Genomic DNA, 23295 nt, shown 5'->3' with positions numbered 1-23295 from the left:
TAAGAACCACTGGCTTGAAATTCTCGCTGCCAGCACAGCAGTCTGAGGTCCGACCTGGGACAATTGAGCTTGGTGGGGGGAGGGGCGTCCTCCGTTACTGAGGCTTTAGTGGGCAGTTTTCCCCTGACACTGCTAAGGAGGCTGGAGGGTTTGGGTTGGGTGGAATTAACCATAACACAGCAAAGTGGCTTCTCTAGACTGCTTCTCTAGATTACTCCTCATGGGGCAGAGCATCTCTGAAGTAAAGGCATTAGCCCTTGTCAGGGGCTTATAGGTAAAACTCCCATCTCCCTGGGACAGAGCACCTGAGGGAAAGGGTGGCTGTGGGCACAGCTTCAGTGGAATTAAACTTTCCTGCCTGCCAGCTCTGAAGAGAGCAGCTGATCCTGACAAGGAGGATTCTCCCAGCACGGCACTCTAGCTCTGCTAGGGGACAGAACTGCCTCCTGAAGTGGATCCCTGAACCCTGTGCCTCCTGACTGGGAGAGACCTCCCAACAGGGATCAAGAGACACCACATACAGGAGAGCTGTGGTTGGCATCAGGCCAGTGCCCCTCTGGGATGAAGCTTCTAGAAGAAGGAGAAGGCAGTAGTCTTTGCTGTTCTGCAGCCTCCACTGGTAATACCCAAGTTAGCAGGGTCTGAAGTGGACCTCCAACAAACTGCAATAGACCTGCAGAAGAGGAGCCCGGCTGTTAGAAGAAAAATGAACAAACAGAAAGTAACAAGATCAACATCAACAAAAAAGACCACCACACAAAAACCTAATCCAAAGGTCATCAACCTTAAAGATCAAAGGCAGATAAATCCACAAAGATGAGAGAAAACCAGCACAAAAACACTGAAAATTCCAGAAACCAGAAGGCCTCTTCTCCTCCAAAAGATCACAACTCTTCTCTAGCAAGGGCACAAAACTAGATGAAGGATGAGATTGACAAACTGACAGAAGTAGGCTTCAGAAGGTGGGTAATAACCAACTCCTCTGAGCTAAGGGAGCATGTTCTAACCCAATGCTAGGAAGCTAAGAACCTTGATAAAAGTTAGATAAATTGCTATCTAGAATAACCAGTATTGAGAGGAACGTAAATGACCTGATGGAGCTGAAAAACACAGCACAAGAACTTCATGAAGCATACACAAGTATCAATAGCTGAACTGGTCAAGCAGAAGAGAGGATATCAGAGATTGAAGATCAACTAACAGAAATAAGGAGTGAGGACAAGATTGGAGAAAAATGAATGAAAAGGAACAAAGCCTCTAAGAAATACAGGATTATGTGAAAAAAGCAAACCTATGATTGATTGGGGTCCCTGAAACTAATGGGGAGAATGGAATCCAGTGGGAAAACACACTTCAGAATATTATCCAGGAGAACTTCCCCCACCTAACAAGACAGGCTAACATTCAAATTCAGGAAATACAGAGAACACCACTAAGATACTCTTTGAGAAGAGTAATCCCAAGACACATAATTGTCCGATTCCTTAAGGTTGAAAAGAAGGAAAAAATGTAAAGGGCAGCCAGAAAGGTCAGGTTACCTACAAAGGGAAGCCCATCAGACTAACTGCAGATCTCTCTGCAGAAACCCTACAAGACAGAAGTGAGTGGGAGCCAATATTCAACATTCTTAGTAAATAATTTTCAACCCAGAATTTCATATCCAGCCAAACTAAGCTTCATAAGCAAAGGAGAAATAAAATCCTTTCCAGAAAAGCAAATGCTGAGGGATTTTGTCACCAACAGGCCTACCATACCAGAGCTTCTGAAGGAAGCACTACATATGGGAAGGAAAAAACGGTGCCAACCACTGCAAAAACACACCAAAATATAAAGAACAATGACACTATGAAGAAACTGCGTCAACTAATGTGCAAAATAAATAGCTAGCATTATGATGACAGAATCAAATTCACATATAATGATATTAACCTTAAATGTAAATGGTCTAAATGCCCCAATTAGAAGACACACACAAGCAAATTGGATAAACAGTCAAGAACCATCAGTGTGCTGTATTCGGGAGACCATCTCACTTGCAAAGACACACATAGGCTAAAGACAAAGGTATGGAGGAGTACTGAGCAAGCAAATGGAAAGCAAAAATAGCAGGGGTTGCAATCCTAGTCTCTAATAAAACAGACTTTAAACCAACAAAGGCAAAGAAGGGCATTACATAATGGTAAAGGGATCAATGCAACAAGAAGAGCTAACTGTCCTAAATATATATGCACCCAATACAGAAGCAGCCAGATTCATAAAACAAGTTCTAATAGACCAACCAAGAGACTTAGATTCCCATGTAATAATAGTGGGAGACTTTAGCACCCCACTGTCAATATTATACACATTGATGAGACAGAAAATTAACAAGGATATTGAGGACTTGAACTCAGCTCTGGACCAAGCTGACCTAATAAACATCTATAGAACTCTGCACTCCAAATCGACAGAATATACATTCCTTTCAGCACCACACAGCACTTATTCTAAAATTGATCACATAATTGGAAGTAAAACACTTCCCAGCAAATGCAAAACAACAGAAATCATAAACAACAGACTCTCAGACTGAGGGACTGTGTTAACTTCTCTTCCCAAGTCCACAAGGGGCATGGTTTCAAAGGAAGAAATTTCCCAGCGACATACCTGACCTGCCTTCATTCACATCCCCATCAGGGAACCAGAGTTCTTTGTCTAACTTTCACACAAGGGCTAGGTAAACTGCCCAGGTGAGCTTCCTTTGTTTAGTAAACCTGCCAAAAGCCTTGAAAGGAGGGGCTCTATTGCAAGCCGCCGCCAATCCAGCATCAGAGTTTATCAATCACTCCAGAGGAAGTTTGGAAAAGCTACTCTCACTAGATGAGAACTTGAATAGGGCGAGAGTAACTTCGGGGTTAAATTCCCCCTACTCCCTTGCCTATTTTCCCTCTCTGGTATCCCCTCCCATGGCAGCGTTGGAGCCTTCTCTCTCTCTCTCTCTCTCTCTCTCTCTCTCTCTCTCTCTCTCTTTCTCTCTCTCTCTGTACCTGTGCAGACTCCATCTCTGGATCCCCTCCCACAACAGCATGGGAGCTCTCTCTCTCTCTCTGCCTAATAAATCGCTTTTCTGCAAACCTCTTTGGATCTGATATTTACTTGAACAATCTCACCGTGCCGCCTGGGTCTCCTCCCCATTCTTGAGTGAGTGAGAGCCCAAGGACCTGGAAAAAAAAACACATCCAATTTGGGAACAGTGAGCATCTTTGGAACACCCCCACAGCCCTGTCCCTGTCCCCCAGTTACAAGACCACAGTGCAATCAAATTAGAATGAAGGATTAAGAAACTCACTCAAGACCACACAACTACATGGAAATTGAACACCCTGCTCCTGAATGACTACTGGGTAAATAACAAAATTAAGGCAAAAATAAAGAAGTTCTTTAAAACCAATGAGAACAAAGAGACAATATACCAGAATCTCTGGAAAACAGCTAAAGCAGTGTTAAGAGGGAAATTTATGGCAGTAAATGCCCACATGGGAAAGCTGGAAAGATCTGAATTTGACACCTGAACATCACAATTAAAAAAACTAGAGAAGCAAGAGCAAGCAAATTCAAAAGCTAGCAGAAGACAAGAAATAACTAACATCAGAACAGAACTGAAGGAGACAGAGACACGAAAACCCTTCAAAAAAACAATGAATCCAGGAACTGTTTTTTTGAAAAGATTAACAAAATAGCTGGACCACTAGCCAGACTAATAAAGAAGAAAACAGAAGAATCAAATAGACACAATAAAAATTGATAAAGGGGATATCACCACCAATCCCACAGAAATAAAAATTACCATCAGAGAATACTATAAAAACCTCTATGCAAATAAACTAGAGAATCTAGAAGAAATGGATGAATTCCTGGACACATACACCCTCCCAAGACTGAACCAGGAATAAGTTGAATCCCTGAAGAGACCAATAACAAGTTCTGAAATTGAGGCAGTAACAGCCTACCAACCAAAAAAAGCCCAGGACCAGATGGATTCATAGCCAAATTCTAGCAGAGGTACAAAGAGGACCTTCATTCCTTCTGAAACTATTCCAAACAACAGAAAAAGAGGGACTTCTCCCTAACTCATTTTATGAGGCCAACATCATCCTGATACCAAAATCTGGCAGAGATATAACAGAAAAGAGAAAATTTCAGGCCAACGATGAAGATCGTTGTGAAAATCCTAAACAAAATACTGGCAAACTGAATCTAGCAGCACAGCATGAAGCTGATCCATCACAAGCAAGTTGGCTTCATCCCTGGGATGCAAGACTGATTCAACATATGCAAATCAGTAAACATAACCCATCACATAAACGGAACCAGTGATAAAAACCACAATTTTCTCAATAGATGCAGAAAAGGCCTTCGATAAAATTCAACATCCCTTCATGCTAAAAACTCTTAATAAACTTGATGGAATATAGCTCAAAATAATAATAGCTATTTATGACAAACCCAATATCATACTGAATGAGCAAAAGCTGGAAGCATTCCCTTTGAAACCCAGCATAAAGGTTTCACCATTCTCACCATTCCTATTCATCATAGTACTGGAAGTTCTGGCCAAGGCAATCAGGCAAGAGAAAGAAATAAAGGATATTCAAATAGGAAGAGAGGAAGTCAAATTGTCTCTGTTTGCAGACATGATTGTATATTTAGAAAACCCCATCGTCTCAGTCCAAAAACCCCTTAAGCTGGTAAGAAACTTCAGCAAAGTCTCAATGTGCAAAAATCACAAGCATTCCTATACACCAATAATAGACAAGCAGAAAGCCAAATCATGAGTGAACTCCCATTCACAATTGCTATGAAGAGAATAAAACACTTAGGAATACAACTGACAAGGGACATGATTGATCTCTTCAAGGAGAACTACAAGCTACTGCTCAAGGAAATAAGAGAGGACACAAACAAATGGAAAATAAATTCCATGCTCATGGATAGGAAGAATCAATATCATCAATATGGCCATACTACCCAAAGTAATTTGTATATTCAATGCTATTCCCATCAAGCTACTATTGACTTTCTTCACAGAATTAGAAAAAAAACTACTTTAAATTTCACATGGAACCAAAAAAGAGCCCATATGGCCAAGACAATCCTAAGCAAAAAGAACAAAGCTGGAGGCATCATGCCACCCGACTTTGAACTATACTGCAAGGCTACAGTAACCAAGTAGCATGGTCCTGGTACTAAAACAGATATTGAGATCAATGGAACAGAGCAGAGACCTCAGAAATAACACCCCACATCTACAGCCATTGGATCTTCAACAAACCTGACAAAAAAGAGCAATGGGGAAATGATTCCCCACTTAAATGGTGCTGGGAAAACTGGCTAGCCATATGCAGTAAACTGAGACTGTACCCCTTCCTTATACCTTATACAAAAATTAACTCAAGATGGATTAAAGACTTAAATGTAAAACCTAAAACCATATAAACCCTAGAAGAAAAACCTAGGCAATACCATTCGGGACATAGGCATGGGCAAAGACTTCATGACTAACAAACCAAAAGCAATAGCAACAAAAGCCAAAATTGACAAATGGGATCTAATAAAATTAAAGAGCTTCTGCATAGCAAAAGAAACTATCATCATAGTGAACAGGCAACCTATAGAATGGGAGAACATTTTTGCAATCTATCCATTTAACAAAGATCTAATATTCAGAATCTACAAGGAACTTAAACAAATTTACAAGAAAAAAACAAACTAGCCCATCAAAAAGTGGGCAAAGCATATGAACAGACATTTGTCAAAAGAAAACATGTATGCATCCAACAAACATGAAAAAAGCTTATCACCACTGGTCATTAGAGAAATGCAAATGAAAACCACAATGAGATAAGCATCTCACACTAGTTAGAATGGTGATTATTAAGAAGTCAGGAAACACCAGATGCTGGTGAGGCTGTGGAGAAATAGGAACACTTTTACACTGTTGGTGGCAGTGTAAGTTAGTTTGACCATTGTGGAAGACAGTGTGGTAACTCCTCAAGGATCTAGATCCAGAAATACCATTTGACCCAGCAATTCTATTACTGAGTGTATACGCAAAGGATTATAAATCATTCTAATATAAAGACGCATGCACACATATGTTTATTGTAGCACTATTTACGATAGCAAAGACTTCGAACCAACCCAAATGCCCATCAGTGATAGACTGGATAAAGAAAATGTGGCATATATATACCATGAAATAGTATGCAGCCACAAAAAGAATGAATTATTGTCCTTTGCAGGAACATGGATAAAGCTGGAAACCATAACTTTCAGCAAATTTACCCAGGAACAGAAAACCAAACACCGCATGTTCTCACTCATAAGTGGGAACTGAATAATGCGAACACATGGACACAGGGAGGGGAACATCAGACACCAGGGCCTGGCGGAGGGTGGGGGACAAGGGGAGGGAGAACCTTAGGACAAATACCTAACACATGCGGCGCTTAAAACCTAGATGATGGGCTGATACATGCAAACTACCATGCCACATGTATAGCTATGTAACAAACCTGCATGTTCTGCACATGTATCACAGAACTTAAAGTAACATTTAAAATAAAATTAAGAGAAACGCAGAAAAGATCAGTGAAAAATATGAACTGGCATAATTATCAACCTGATTGCCTGATATGTCTTCTAAATGTTTATTTTTCTATTCTGCTACTATAAAAGTTTGTGTCAGAATCTATTAAAATAAATACATCACATAATCTGAAAAATATGAAAGGGGACTGACCTACAGAAACAGAAGACATTAAAAATAATTTTAAGAATACTGTGTAACTTTTACTCCAATAATTTTGGAAGTCTAGGTGAAATGGATAATTTTCAGGAAAACGAGTACAAGAATTGGCTTATGAAGAAGACTTAAATAGACCAATTAATCATAGCAGAATGTATGATAATCAATAATCTACCTTAAAAGTCACCATTTCCACAGATTTTCTTGATGTTTGAAAAAAACCATCTAGGAACATATTATTCAAACTTTCTATAAATTTTTCCAAATGAAAAAATGGTAAATGACACCATGCAGTTCTAAGGCTGGTATAATCTTGATACCAAAACTGACAAGTAAAGGGAAAGAAAATTATAGGCCATCTCACATATGAACCTTGATATCAAAACGTATAAGCTTGATATTAAAATTGGACAAGCACAAAAGAACCACAGGCCAGCATTTTTCACAAGAGTGCTAATAGCATTTTTGTTGAGACAGTTCTTCATTTAGCATCCCTAGTCACCATTTACTGAATTATAGTAGGACTTTACCAACACACACACATTCAGTAAACTGTGACAACCAAAAGCACCAGTTATTTCCAAATGCCTTCTTGAGGGGTAGTTTTGCCCAACTGAGGATCAATGCTATAGGCAATCTCATTTATAAACACAGATTTTTAAAATGCCAAATAAAATACTAGTTGCTCAAATCCTGCAGTAGATTTAAAAAGACGCATCATGCCCCCATAGGCTAATCCTAGGATTGCAGGGAAGGTTTAACATTTACAGATATGTCAATGTGGAACAGAGCACTAACTCCTTACTTGGAAAACTGGCAATTAAAGGAAAAGAGTTAAAAATTTACCGTGTCTTTCCCATAGAAACTGTATTTTAGGCTTATCAAATAACCCTAGTAGATGAGGAATAGCTCTTCTTACAGAGGAATTCTAGCTGATGAATGCTAAAAGAATGATACAATTAGAAAATCATTACTTTGAAACCCTTAATGAACTAATTGATTCAGATAGCAATTATCAAATAAATGGCAAAGCAATGCAATAGGTGAAAGGATGCTGGAGAACTTCACAATGATGAGATCAAACTGTCACTGCCTCAATTCACTTTTAGCATTACTAAAAGTGAGACGACTACAAATTATGTAAAAGGAGTATATGGTAACAACCATGAGATATTCTTGACAAATAATAATTTTTAAAACCTGAATCTAATCAAGTCTTTTTTTGTTTGTTTGTTTTTTGGAGACAAAGTCTCAATCTGTTGACCCAGCTGGACTGCAGTAGCATGATCACTGCCCACTACAGCCTCCACCTCCCCAAGCTCAGGTGATTCTCCTACCTCAGCCTCCCAAGTAGCTGGGACTACAGGAACGGGCCATCACAGCAGCTAATTTTTACATTTTTTGTAGAGACAGGGTTTCACCATATAGGCCAGGCTGATCTTGAACTCCTGGACTCAAGCAATCCACCCACCTCCCAAAATACCTCGCAAAGTGCTGAGATTATAGGGGTGAGCTACTCTGCCCAATCTAATCAAATTTTTAGCTTTACATTTCAGTTTAAAAGAAATAGCAGGCAATACAAAAACAAGTAAAATAACACCTCAAGGGAGCAATCAGCCAAATCCAGAATGTGGGACAGTCTAGAGGACAAATGCCAGGTTTCTTCAACAAGCCAATGTCATTAAAATAAAAAAGAAGAGGTACTCTTTGATTTCAGCATTTAAAATTTTTTTTAAAAAACTTGAGATATAATACAATAAGGTGACCTTAATTGGATTCTGATTCCAACAAACCTCAATGGCAAAAACATTTTCAGACAATTAGAAAAATTAGATTACTCACAGGGTATTAGTGTGATAATTGCATTGTGATTATATAAGAAGATGTTCCTTTTGCTATGCATACTGCAATATTGAGAAGTGAAATTACATGATATTACTGATTTGCCTAAAATATTCCAGCATGAAAGAAGGAAAGAGGATCATTGGAACAAGTATGGCAAAATGTTCATGGCTACTGAAACTGAGTTACGAGTACATAGGGGGTTTTATTGTACATTCTACCATAATGTATATTCTACTGCTATGTACATTTAGAAATTTTTATAAAAATTTTAAATCTACAGTAGACAGATCAACCAGACAGAAAATTAACAAGGATATCCAGGACTTGAACTCAGACCTGGAACAAGCAAACCTAATAGACATGTACAGAACTCTCCACCCCAAATCCACAGAATATACATTCTTCTCAGCACCACATCGCACCTATTCTAAAACTGACCACCTAATTGGAAGTAAATCACTCCTCAGCAAATGCAAAACAACGGAAATCATAACAAACAGTCTCTCAGACCATAGTGCAATGAAGTTAGAACTCAGAATTGAGAAACTAACTCAGAACTGCACAGCTTCATGGAAACTGAACAACTGGCTCTTGAATGTTGACTAGATAAACAATGAAATGAAGGCAGAAATAAAGAAGTTCTTTGAAACCAACAAAAATGAAGACACAACATACCAGAATCTCTGGGACACATTTAAAGCAGTCTCTAGAGGAAAATATATAGCAATAAGTGCCCACATGAGAAGCAAGGAGAGATCTAAAATTGACACCCTATCTTCAAAATTGAAAGAGCTAGAGGAGCAAGACCAAAAAAACTCAAAACATAGAAGAAGACAAGAAATAACTAAGATCAGAGCAGAAGTAAAGGAGAGAGAGACACAAAAAAAACGCTTCAAAAAATCAATAAATCCAGGAGCTGGTTTTTCGAAAAGATCAACAAAATAGACCACTAGCCAGATTAATAAAAAAGAAAAGAGAGAACAACCAAATAGATGCAATAAAAAAATGACAAAGGGGAAATCACCACAGATTCCACAGAAATTCAAACCATCAACAGAGAATATTACAAACAACTCTGCACATTAAACTAGTAAACCTGGAAGAAATGGATAAATTCCTGGACACTTGTGTCCTCCCAATCCTAAACCAGGAGGAAGCCAAAACTATGAATAGACCAATAACAAGGTCTGAAGTAGAGGCAGCAATTAAGAGCCTACCAGATAAAAAAAAAACCCAGGTCCAGTTGGATTCACAGCCGAATTCTACCAGACATACAAAGAGCAGCTGGTACCATTCCTTCTGAAACTATTCCAAATAATCCAAAAAGAGGGAATCCTTCCCAAATCATTTTATGAGACCAACATCATCCTGATACCAAACTCGGCAGAGACTCAACAAGAAAAGGAAACTTCAGGCCAAGATCCATGAAGAATGTAGATGCAAAAATCTTCAATAAAATACTGGCAAGCCGATTGCAACAGCACATCAAAAAGCTTATCCACCATGATCAAGTAGGATTCATCTTGGGGATGCAAGGCTAGTTCAACATGCGCAAGTCTATAAACGTAATTCATCACATAAACAGAACCAAAGACAAAAACAACATGATTATCTCAATTGATGCAGAGAAGGCCTTTGACAAAATTCAACAGCCCTTTATGCTAAAAACTCTCAATAAACCAGGTTTTGATGGAACGTATCTCAAAATAGTAAAAGCTATTTACGACAAACCAACAGCCAATATCATACTGAATGGGCAAAAACTGGAAGCATTCCCTTTGAAATCTGGCACTAGACAAGGATGACCTCTCTCACCACTCCTATTCAATGTAGTACTGAAAATTCTAGCCAGAGCAATCAGGCAAGAAAAAGAAATAAAGGGTATTCAAATAGAAAGGAGGAAGTCAAATTGTCTCTACTTGCAGACGACATGATAGTATACCTACAAGACCCCATCGCCTCAGCCCAAAAACTCCTGAAACTGATAAGCAACTTCAGCAAAGTCTCAGGATACAAAATCAATGTGCAAAAATCACAAGCATTCCTATACACCAATAACAGACTTAAAGAGAGCCAAATCAAGAACGAACTGCCATTCACAATCGCTACAAAAAGAATAAAACACCTAGGAATACAACTAACAAAGGATATAAAGGACCTCTTCAAGGAGAACTACAAGCCACTGCTCAACGAAATAAGAGAGGACACAAACAGATGGAGAAACATTCCATGTTCATAGTTAGGAAGAATCAATATCGTGAAAATGGCCATACTGCCCAAAGTAATTTACAGATTCAATGCTATCCCCATCAAGCTACCAATGACCTTCTTCACAGAACTGGAAAAAAACACCTTAAACTTCATATGGAACCAAAAGAAAGCCTGCATAGCCAAGTCAATTCTAAGCAAAAAGAACAAAGTGGGAGGCATCACACTACTGGACCTCAAACTATACTACAAGGCTAAAGGAATTAAATCAGAATTGTACTGGTACCAAAACAGAGATATGGACCAATGGAACAGAACAGAGGCCTTGGAGGCAACACAACATATCTACAACCATCCAATCTTTGACAAACCTGACAAAAACAAGCAATGGGGAAAGGATTCCCTGTTTAATAAATGGTGTTGGGAAAACTGGCTAGCCATGTGCAGAAAGCAGAAACTGGACCCCTTCCTGACACCTTACATTAAAATTAACTGCAGATGGATTAAAGACTTAAACATAAGACCTGACACCATAAAAACCCTAGAAGAAAATCTAGGCAAAGCCATTCAGGACATAGGCGTTGGCAAGGACTTCATGACCAAAACACCAAAAGCATTGGCAACAAAAGCCAAAATAGACAAATGGGACCTAATCAAACTCCACAGCTTCTACATGGCAAAAGAAACAGTCATTAGAGTGAATCGGCAACCAACAGAATGGGAAAAAAGTTTTGCAGTTTACCCATCTGACAAAGAGCTGACATCCAGAATTTAGAAAGAACTAAAACAGATTTACAAGAAAAAAACAAACAAGCCCATTCAAAAGTGGGCGAAGGATATGAACAGACGCTTTACAAAAGAAGACATACATGAGGCCAACAAGCATCTGAAGAAATGTTTATCATCACTGGTCATTAGAGAAATGCACATCAAAACTACATTGAGATACCATCTCACACCAATTAGAATGGAGATCATTAAAAAAATCTGGAGACAAGAGATGCTGGAGAGGATGTGGAGAAATAGGAACACTTTTACACTGTTGGTGGGCATGTAAATTAGTTCAACCATTGTGGAAGACAGTGTGGCGATTCCTCAAGGACCTAGAAATAGAAATTCCATTTGACCCAGCATTCCCATTACTGGGTATATACCCAAAGGATTATAAATTGTTCTACTATAAGGAGACATGCACACAAATGTTCATTGCAGCACAATTTACAATAGCAAAGACCTGGGAACCAACTCAAATGCCCATCGATGATAGACTGGACAGGGAAAATGTGGAATACTATGCAGCCATCAAAAACGATGAGTTCGTGTCCTTTGTAGGGACATGGATGAACCTGGAAACCATCATTCTCAGCAAACTAACACAAGAACAGAAAATCAAACACCACATGTTCTCACTCATAGACGGGGGTTGAACAATGAGAACACATGGACATAGGGAGGGGAGTACTACACACTGGGGTCTGTTGGGGGGAATTAAGGGAGGGACAGTGGGGAGTGGGGAGTCGGAGAGAGATAGCATGGGGAGAAATGCCAGATATAGGTGAAGGGGAGGAAGGCAGCAAATCACACTGTCATGTGTGTACCTATGCAACAATCTTGCATGTTCTTCACATGTACCCCAAAACCTAAAATGCAATAAAAGAAAACTTAGCATAAAAAAAGTTTTAACGCTATCAGTCCAATTTTATACATTAATAATGTAAAGGGGTAAAACTATATGTCAAACTTACAGATGAATAAGCAATGAATGAAGCTTTGCTTTTTCATTCATTCTTGTTTTCTGTTTTTGTTTTGTTTTTTGAGACAGGGTCTTGCTCTGTCCCTCAGGCTGGAGTACAGTGGTGCAGTCACGGCTCACAAAAGTCTTGACCTTCCCAGGCTCAAGCAATTCTCCTATCTCAGCCCCCACCGAGTAGCTGGTACTCTGTTTAGGCACATGCCACCACACGTCACTAACTTTATTTATTTCTTTATTTTGTATTTTGTAGCTACGAGGTTTTGCCATGTTGCACAGACTGGTCTCAAACTCCTGGAGTGAAGCTATCTACTGTCCTTAGCCTCCCAAATTGCCAGGATTACAGGCACGACCATTCTTGTTTTTTAAAAGCCTCGAAAAGGTAGAAATTCAAGAGAGTTTGTTTAACTTAATGAAAGGTAACTGCCACATGCCCACAGCAAATGTAATACTTGATGAAATTTCAGAAGCATTCCCATTAAAGGGAAGGATAAAATAAAGATATCTGATATTGCTATGATTAAATTGGAGGTCCTAGACAATGCATTAAAACACAAAAAGTACACATGGTATACAGGCTAAAAACAAAGAGACAAAACTATCAGTAATTGTACATAATCAGTTTTCCTACCAAGAAAATCCAATAGAATCAATTAAAAAGAGAATTTATAAGTAAAGTTGTTGGACACAAGACAACATAAAAAAATCAATAGCTTTCTTATACTCCTATAGTAATTATAAAATGAAAGAAAAAGTTCTATTGATGGTAGCAACAAAAATAAAGTATCTAGAAATAAAACAAACAAGATATGTTCAAAATATGTATGGAGAAAATTATGAAGCATTACTAAAGGACTTAAAAATTTGGATAAATGGAAAGCCATACCATGTTTATTCATATAAAGAAAGACTCATTCATGTAAAGATGCTAACTCTCCCTGGTTAAATCTGTAAAGTCAATGAAATACGAAATAAAAATGCTAATAAGATCCTACGAGGGCATGATAATCTGCATTTAAAATTCATTAAAATAGTAAATATGTAAAACTAACCACAAAAATGAAAGAAGATAAGGAGGGTATTTCAATGCCAGATAGCACACATATTATAAAAATACAGAAATGAAAAGTGTGGCGTGGATGCAGGTATAAATAAATGAATCAATAGAACCAAATAGAGAATCATGAAACAAACTCAAGTATTCCTAAGAACCTAATATTGATTAAAAGTAGTATTTAAAAGTCAGTGGGAAAAAGAAAGAGAGGCATATAAGATATTCATTACAACAGGTTTTACATTAGCCAAAATTTGGAAATAACCGTGTCAAAGGGGAATTGGCTAACAAATTATAGCCTATTTATTCTAGTAGAATATCCTATTATTTACAGTAGTATTCATAGTAGAATACTATGCAACCAAGAACAGGTAGATTTATATGTATTAACATGAAAAGCTGTCAGACATTATATTGGGTGAAAGTAGCAAATAGCAAATCAATATACATAGCGCAATACAATTCATATTTTTAAAGTCACTAAATAATATTATATATTCCCTACACATGCAGACGTGTTTGTAATTGTTTGTGAATGAGTAAAAAAAGATGCAGGAGAAAGTCAAGCAGGGACAGAGCGGAGGTACAGAGGAAATCAATGATGATCGAAGGAAGGAAATGTTCAACTTCCCTGTACTGCTCTAATCTTTCAAAAGAAAAATGTATTCATGTATCATGTGTGTAATTAAATCAATGAATAAGAAATTAAGAGTTATATAACTGGATTCATACATATTGAATGAATAAATAATAAATATATATTATATATTTATAGTATATAAAAATACATATAGCATACTACAGCATATATATATACTTATTTATTCACACAAAATGCATGAAAAGAAGACTGTAAGGACACTCACTAAACTGTAGACAGTTGGTTGTTTACTGGATTTGTTTTGTTTTGTTTTGTTTTTGGGTTTTTTTTTTGGTGAGATGCCACAGAGCAGGCAGGAAAGGCAAGTTAGAACATTTACTCTCTCTGTAACTGTGTATTATTTTGCTCTTTTACCATGAAAATATGCTTATATATTGTTAATTTAAAAAAAAGATATGGAAAAAGTCAAGGACACAAGGTTAAATGAGAAAAGGTGGTTGCAAGATAACACAGTATTAATCTATTACATAAAAAGCAAACCAATGCACAAAAAATTAACATTTTGCATGTATTTTATATAGGTAGATAAAATTGCAAATGAAACAAAGAACCATTGTCACATTTGAGGTAAGGCATTTAATTGGGTAGAGGTGAAGGAAAATAATGAGATGATTAAGATTCCAGCTCCAACGATTACTAGCTGTATGACCACATGCAAGTTACATGACCTCTTTGTGCTCTCAGTTTCCCTATCTGTACAATGGAAGAATAACAGTTATCTATCTCATGGATTGTTGTAAAGAGAAATGTGCTAATCTCTTTAAAGCATTTGGAGTTTTGCTGGGCACAGTAAGGCCTATATAAGCATTTGCTCTCGTTGTTACATATTTCTATATTTTTAAAATTTTTATAATAATATATTCATACATTCCTCATGTAATTCCTTGTGTATTCCTAGCACAATTTTAAAAATAAAATTTGAAACATAATATTAGAGAAAAAATTTTCTAGGACAGTACATTGCAATTTTGTTCAACTTTTATTTTAGGTTTGGGGTACATGTGCAGTGCAGGTTTGTTATACAGGTAAGGTCGTGTCACAGGGGTTTGGTTTAGATTATTTTGTTATCCAGGTACTAAGTATAGTCCGTGATAGTTATTTTTCCTGATCCTCTCCCTCTTCCTACCCTCCTCCTTCAGGTTGTACCCATTGTCTCTTGTGTCTCTCTTTCTGCCCATCGGTTCTCATTATTGAGCTTATTTAGCTCCCACTTATAAGTGTGAACATACAGTATTTGGTTTTCTGTTCCTGCATTTGCTAAGGATAATGACCTCCAGCTGCATCATATTCCTGCAAAGCACAGAATCTCATTTTTTTTGGCTGCATAGTACTTCACAGTGTATACGTATCACATTTTCTTTATCCAGTCTATCATTGATGGGAATTTGGGTTGATTCCATGTCTTTGCTATTGTGAACAGTGCACATTGCAAAGTAATACATAATTAGAAACGACTTAAATGTCCATCAATAGGGCAATAGTTAAATAAGTCATCATACATTCATAACATGGAATACTTTGCAACTCTCAAGAATGAGTTGGGCTGGGCTTGGTGGCTCACACCTGTAATCCCAGCACTTTGGGAGGATGAGGTGGGAGGACTGGTTGAGCCCAGGAGTTCGAGATTAGCCTGGGCAAAATGGTGACACCCCATCTCTATTTGTATTAGTAATAATATTTTTTTAAAAAGAATGAGTTGGATGTCTATGTATGGACACTGGATATAACCATGGTATATTCAACATTCTTTAAAGTGGTAAAATGGTGTGTATCATTTTTATATATGATATATGTATACATCTATATGTGTTTACGTATTATACATGTATATTTTATGTATACACATACACATACACACACAATTCCCTATGCTAACATACACGTAAAACTGGCCTTTCACAATTTATCCGATTTACTTTTGTGTTTGACTTTTTTCTTTGACACAGGGTCTCACTCTGTCACCCAGGCTGGAGTGCAGTGGCATGATCACAGCTCACTGCAGCCTCGACTTCCCCAGGTTCAGGTGACCTTCTCACCTCAGCTTCCCGAATAGCTGGGATGTGCCACCAGTAGTAGTATGTGCCACCACATCTGGCTAATTTTTTATATTTTTTATAAAGATGGGGTTTTTCCAAGTTGCCCAGGCTGGTGTCAAACTCGTGGGCTTAAGTGATACACCAACTTTGGCCTCCCAAAATGCCAGGATTACCGGTGCAAACCATCGTGCCTGGCCTGACTATTTTTAATTATGATCATGTTATTCAAATATTACCATTGCTCATAGTATAAAGTCCCAAATCATTAAGGGAGACTGCCACCCAGCCTCAGCACTCTCCTATGGCTAGAGCATTACTTAATATGCTCTAGTCATAGGATATATCTTTCAGTTATTCAAATTACTATACGTGTTCTAGCTTCAGGAATTTGCACATGCTGTTTCCTTTACCTGGAACATGTCTTTCACCTACCCATCATCCACCTACATCTACCCTATTTTATCTTTCAGTCCTCATCACTTCTTCAGGGAAGCCTCCCCTAACATTCCAGGCAGGGTGAGGTCCTTCTATTATAACACTTAGCGAACACTTATTTTTCATTCATAGCTCTTATCATCGTCTACAGCTTTCTATTTTAGATAAAATTATTAACATCTGTTATTACTCCTGTTAGACTGTAAACTCCATGACAGCAGGATTCTTGTCTGTTTTAGAGGTCAGTAAATATTTGTGAAATAAACGACTGTCATCCTTTAATTAGGATAGACCTTGGCTTTGGCGCTGGCTCCATCTTCCTTTCCATTTCAATCCCTAACATCATGTAAGCAACATCAATGTCTGCGGATTACTCACTGAACATGCTAGCCTCACTGCCCTTTGATCTCCTCTACTTCAGCAACCTCTGACCACATGCCACTTTATATGCCATTGCTAACCATTAGTTTCCTAGACCACCCAATAAGCATGGAGCTGCTCCACTTCAGAATTTCTGAACTCTACTAGCCTAATCTCTGGATACAACCTCCTACTCCAATTACTTCTTGGTTCTCAGACTACCCACTCCTCATTCTCTTTCTTTTTAAAAAAAAATTTGATCAAGGAGTCATTTCACAGCCACTTTTCATTCTCATCAAGATCCATCCTTTCTACCATTCTCCAGCTCATTATCACCTCATGGCTTCAATCCCTACCCAGTCTAGGTGCCATGGTGCATCACTTCAACCACTTTCTTGCTGGCTACTTCACTGCCCTTGCCATTTTTAATCTACCATTCATTGAGCAATTACTGTGGGCCACATTACATATGTTATCTCTGCAATCCCTCACAAAATCCTTGAAGTTGTCAGCATTGTCCCCTTTTACAGATAAGGAAACAGATTCTAAAAGAAGTAAAGTAGACTTCCAGAGCACTGGTCCTTGCTGGGGTGGGCTGGGTGGCATTTAGGTGGCAGAGTCTTGAGTGCCCCTACTGTCAACTGTGAGCAAAGTGTTGCCACTGGCAGCCTGGCATGGCACTCCAACTGTAGCTGTGTCAGTGTGCTATGATGCCATCCCACACAAACCTGGTTGGAATCCCCAGTAGTAAAGTGAAATACTCAAGGATCTCCAGTACAGGTGATGGCTACACTGACCTTCAGTTTAGAAAAGCTCTCCTAAAATCCCTTACAAGGCCACTGCATTTGCCACTGTGCTTTCTCGATTGGTGCCTTTCTCATTATCACAGGCTCACCTTCTGGCTACATCAGCAAGGTGGGGGCAGACTGGGCAGTTCCAGTCCTGATCACTAATTCTCCTATTTCTGTTCAGATTTTACCACCTGCACAGAGCCTACTATGCATCCAAAGGATTACTTCTAGGGCTTACCAGGATTATTTCTAAGGCTTGCTCCTAAAATGACATTCCAAGCTTTGATGACTAGCATCCACTTCAGCTCTTAGGAGAAGAGTTACATTGAGACTGTGCCCAGCCTAGAGACATTTAGCAAAAATCAAAGCTAATTAAGAGTTAATGAATTTTGCAGTTTACAGAAGTTTAACATAACAATGGCCAGATTTTATGGGCCCATCCCAAACAATGTTCACTTAGCTTACCATTTGGTAATTAAAACATGCTCTATTTTTCATCTCCTGGCCCTGGCAAGAGCTTCTGACAAGCTTTTCCATATGAATATGTATTACATAACTGTCTTATTTAGAGTTTATTACGTTGTTATTTAGAGTTTATAACTCAATTGCTAGCACCTTGTATTATGATGTCATTCTGCTAAAGATAGAAAGCCTGAATCTCCAGAGGACTAGATTGTCTTATTTTGAGTCTGTTTCCTAGCTTGAAAAAAGTGACTTATATTAAAAAGAAATTAAAATGTTGAAATCCCCCAAAAAAGAAATGAAATAATTTGTGCAAGGTCACACAGCTAGAAAGTGTTGGAGCAGGGTGCAATTGGGATCTGAAGGAGATATGTCTTGAGTCCAAGGTCTGTACTCCAAACCAGCAGGCTATTTTGCTTCTCAGAGGGAAAGATAACTGTGACTGCAACATGGAGCATGAAAACGTGGGAAGCAGGCAAATGCGAAGGCTTGGAGACCATGGCAGCAATCCAAGCGAGAGTTGATGGTGGACTAATTATCTACCTGAACACTGCAAATAACTTCAAATAAATTTCCACTTACTTCAGGCATGTGACTTTACAGGATGAACTTGGTTCGCTTTGGCTGACAGCACAACTAGGTATGCCTACAAGAAACCAAAAAGAAATCAGCAGTTTATGACATTCTTTCAGATGTTTTTAACTTTTCTGCAAATATATATATACACATATATAAAATATATGCATATATTATTTATTCCTAAGTATGCAGACATTTATTAAAGACTTCCCATGTTCTGGGAATTTATTATAGTCTTATTTAAACTTCCAACTACCCCGTAAGCTACCATTTTATAAATGAGGAGAGTGAGGCTGGGTGCAGTGCCTCACATCTGTAATCCCAGGACTTTGGGAAGCTGAGGCAGGCGGATCACTTGAGTTCAGGAGCTCAAGACCAGTCTAAGCAACATGGACAGATCTCGTCTCTACAAAAAATACAAAAATTAGCCTGGCATGGTGGTGCACACCTGTAATCCCAGCTATTTGGGAGGCTGAGACAGGAGAATCGCTTGAATCCTGGAGGAGTAGGTTGCAGTGAGCCAAGATTGCACCACTGTGCTCCAGCCTGGGCAACAGAGTGAAACTCGGTCTCAATAAATAAATAAATAAGAAAAGTGATGGACAAGAAGATCAAGAAAATTGCTTAATGTGACAGTTAAGTGTAAAGATGGGATCAGAACCCAAATCTGCTGGTCTCCTTCTGGTCTCCTCTCTATTCATTTACCCAACAAAGTCCCAACCTTAAATTCATACTCCCTGACACCACTCACAGGCTGTTGGGGCCATGACGGGGGGGGGGGCGGTCGTGGTGGGGGGGGGAGAGTGGCAGAAAACACGCAAGGAAGCAACTACAAATTTCCACTTTCCCACCTTATCAAGGAACCAGCCTACAAGACCTGTGGCTAGTGATCCGCCACGGAGGGGCCGAGCTTTATCCTGAAGGCCACAAGGGACCCTTCCGCAGTCTTACTCTAGGCAGTGATCCTGTTTTACACTCCCCACTTTGCTGGCACCGAATCCAATAGGAGCAGCAAATCTAGCCTCAAACCCAAGGACAGGGGACAACTGCTGTTCCATTTCTTCTCTCATAGAATCAAAAGACATAATGGCAGATATCACCATAATGTATTTGGGTTTTCTCCCCTTTTTAAACCATAATCTAGGGTCTACAGATGACCGTGAGTGAGCCCAGGAACCCTTTGTGCTTACATGCAAACCACAGGCATTTTTTTTTTTTTTTTTTTTTTGAGACGGAGTTTCGCTCTTGTTACCCAGGCTGGAGTGCAATGGCGCGATATCGGCTCACCACAACCTCCGCCTCCTCGGTTCAGGCAATTTTCCTGCCTCAGCCTCCGGAGTAGCTGGGATCACAGGCACGCGCCACCATGCCCAGCTAATTTTTTGTATTTGTAGTAGAGACGAGGTGGTCAATTGGTCAACAGTTTTCCTGATTTTCAAACCGGTATATGTGCATCCTACACCCCACCTCAAGAAAAACAAAAAGAGGTTAAGAATCCTAACTTTAAGCTCTGCCACCAAGAGCTTTTCCGGACGTCTTTACTCTTAGTTGCGCACTCACCTGGCTCTCGCGTTCCGCTACGTCTGCCTTCCTTCCAGCTCTCGCGTCCCCACCACGCACGCACCACCCAACGCACGCACGCACCCCCACGCACGGACCCCCACGCACGTACGCACTACATGCTCACGCATACATATTAATACATCTATATCCCCTCATACACACCTCCACGTGCACACACGCCCATCCCCCACGGGCTTCTTAGTGAGTCTCCACACTGGAACGCATCTCCAGGTCACCACTCGCACATTCCTTCGTCCGCACCTGTGTAAATCACATCTTCGCATCTCTCCCACACATCTCCACACGCCCACAAGTATTCCCGCGCACGCTCGCCTCCTCACACGCGCACCTCTCTACACCCCTTCATACACACGCATGCCTTCTAACTACACGTACCACTCCACTTACACGCGCACGCACCCTGCACATGCACCCCTCGGAGCTTTTTCCTCTCTCCTCCCAACGGTTGGCTTCTGGAGGTTCGTGGCAGCGAGGTCCCTCCCCTGCGCGCTGAGCTCACTGCGCCGGAGTGGGTAGCAGCCCCACAAGTCCGCCCAACTGGACCGTCGCTTCCCGCCTTAAGTCCCAGGAGACACCAGGCGGGACGTGGCACCTCCTACGCTCGGCTCAAGGGAACTCCCAGCATTTCCCGTCCTTCCGAATTCAGGGGTTTCAGGGGGTGTGGGGAGGCGTTTCTCATCCTCGCTGGGGAAAACGCTCACCTGGTTCCCAAAGCTACTTTGCCTTTCCTCTACTTCCTGCCATAGGGGAAGGGATTCCAAGAGAAAGCCAAGATCTTTGGGGCGGAGAAGGGGAAATGACTCAGTGAAGAGGCGGCCCAGAGGGAAGGGCTGGGCAGGAAAGGGAGGGCTGTGGGGTGCCGGAGGGAAAGGGGAGAAAAAGGGGATGGGAAAATCGCGCAGGGGGCAGTTTTAGGGGTGTCTAGCAAAGACCTATTAGGCCTTCCCGGTTAACCCTGACTTCAGGAGCTGCTGCACTGGGTCATTTATTTCCTCAGTGCTGGGCCTTAAACTTTACTTCGGGCCCAAAGCAGCCATGGCTAAGACCCTAGCTGGCAGCTCACCAGACATATAGGAATCTACAGGTCTGGGCATGGGTGCAGGGATTAACTCTTCATGTCTGAGGGAGCCAATAATAGTCTTTATCTCATAGGGTTGCTGGGAGGATTGAAAAAATCATTTCATCTGAAGTGCTTAGCATAATGCCAGGCACACTGTAAGCAACCAATCAATGATAGCTCCTATGATTCAAAAAACCATCATTCGTTGATACTCTGCCTTCCCTCTAGATTAGGAGTCTCATGAGGGCAGGGATTGTGTGTCTTATTCATCACCGAACTCCAGCACCTGGCACAAAGAGACTACCAATAAAATATTTGTTGAATGAGTGAATAAATGAATGGCGGAATGATAACTTGGAGTGGTAGCTATACCAGTACTCTCCTCTCTGCCATTTAAGGGATGTATTTGTGGGAGTTTGGATTGGGAAGACCGTAACTGGAGAAGGTGGCACACAGGACCCCTGTTGGTTGCTATATCAAGTGACCTGCTCTGCCCTTGGAAAGTAGAATATCTTTGGCAATTCTCTACATGTACACATTGAAGACTCTCAGATGGCTGACCTGAAATTTGAAACAGAGACATCACTAGCTAGCACAGTATTTGCATTTTGTACAGTTATCAAGCAGGATAGGAAAAAAGGCTGAAGCAGTAAGTTCAAAAGTAATGGTGGCAGACGATTGTCAAGACAGGTCAAAGTGAAGTGTGTATGGGGAAGGATAGTCACCCCCAAAGGGATTCTGATGATGGTCCTAAAGTCCATCCATTTCTCTGTCCCAGTTAGAGGATTCCTGATGATCAGCCCTGATGTCCCAACATTCTTGGGGTAGGTATGCACATCAGACTCCTATCACTACATTCACTAAATTTGCATTTATGGTAATTCATACTGTTAGGGCTAGAAGAGACCTTAGAAATTACCCATACACTTTAATTCCTAGTTGAAAAACTGAGAGCCAGAGATAGCAAAGGACCCAGGCCTTGGAATTCTCTGGCCTTGGTACTGAATCTTTCAGAGCCTGAATTTATTGTATATCCTATTTAATTAATCTCTGCCCCATCCCCACCCCCAACTCCCAAAATGCTGAGAAGAATGAAAGGACATGAATGGAAGCTCAGCAGAAGGGAGGAAGAGAAGAGGTACTTCAAAAGACCCTGACTTTACTTCCTTTTGCTTCCCTCTGAGGAAGTTACCTGGACCTTCAGCTAGCCTCTGTATGAGAATAGCTCTATCCTGGCACCCTAGCCACCTGGCAATATCTACAATGGTCCCTCAGGTAAAGGCTTGAACCACAGCTAATCTGGGTCTTGGCAGAATGCCTGTGATCCTTCCAGAGCACAAGGGATGGGAGGCCTGAGAGGAGCTGCTTCAAGATCATTTCCCACCTGCCTCCTTATCTCCCTTGGAAAGCTCCATGAGATAGTTTTTCATCGCTTCCCACCTCCTGGGTTCTGATAAGGTACAAGACTTCCTGACCCACTTCCCTCGGAATAGAGCTACAGACTATGAAGCCACTTTGCTGTAGTCTATAATTGCCTTCTTAGCAATGAGGTATCACGCAACTCACTTGGCAGTCTTCTGGTCTTTTGTATTTCAGTGTCATCCTTTTGGTTGTTTGGGACAAGGACTATTCAAGGCTAGAATCCTTGACTCCTTTTTCTTTCACTGTGTGAATAACAAACTG

At 40.1% G+C, this 23295-nt stretch overlaps 1 protein-coding gene across 9 annotated transcripts in view; it reads right to left on the bottom strand.

Moving 5' to 3' along the window:
• LOC103790343 (NACHT, LRR and PYD domains-containing protein 12) overlaps window positions 1-21322 on the bottom strand; it is a 60902-nt gene extending 39580 nt beyond the window's left edge. For 7 of the 9 annotated variants that reach the window (XR_013531568.1, XR_013531574.1, XR_013531569.1 and 4 more), the window contains exons 1-2: window positions 20529-21036; window positions 18972-19035 (exon numbers count right to left, since the gene is read on the bottom strand). The gene's annotated coding sequence lies outside the window, so the exon portion shown is untranslated. Of the gene's footprint in view, window positions 1-18971; window positions 19036-20528; window positions 21037-21253 lie in introns of those variants that run through there. The other 2 variants (XR_013531571.1, XR_013531572.1) reach the window with 2 other exon arrangements.
• Between the last annotated feature and the right edge of the window lie 1973 nt (window positions 21323-23295).

The sequence above is a fragment of the Callithrix jacchus genome, chromosome X (genome assembly GCF_049354715.1).
Source record: "Callithrix jacchus isolate 240 chromosome X, calJac240_pri, whole genome shotgun sequence".
NCBI lineage: Eukaryota > Metazoa > Chordata > Mammalia > Primates > Cebidae > Callithrix > Callithrix jacchus.
This window is presented reverse-complemented; position numbering and strand designations above follow the sequence as displayed.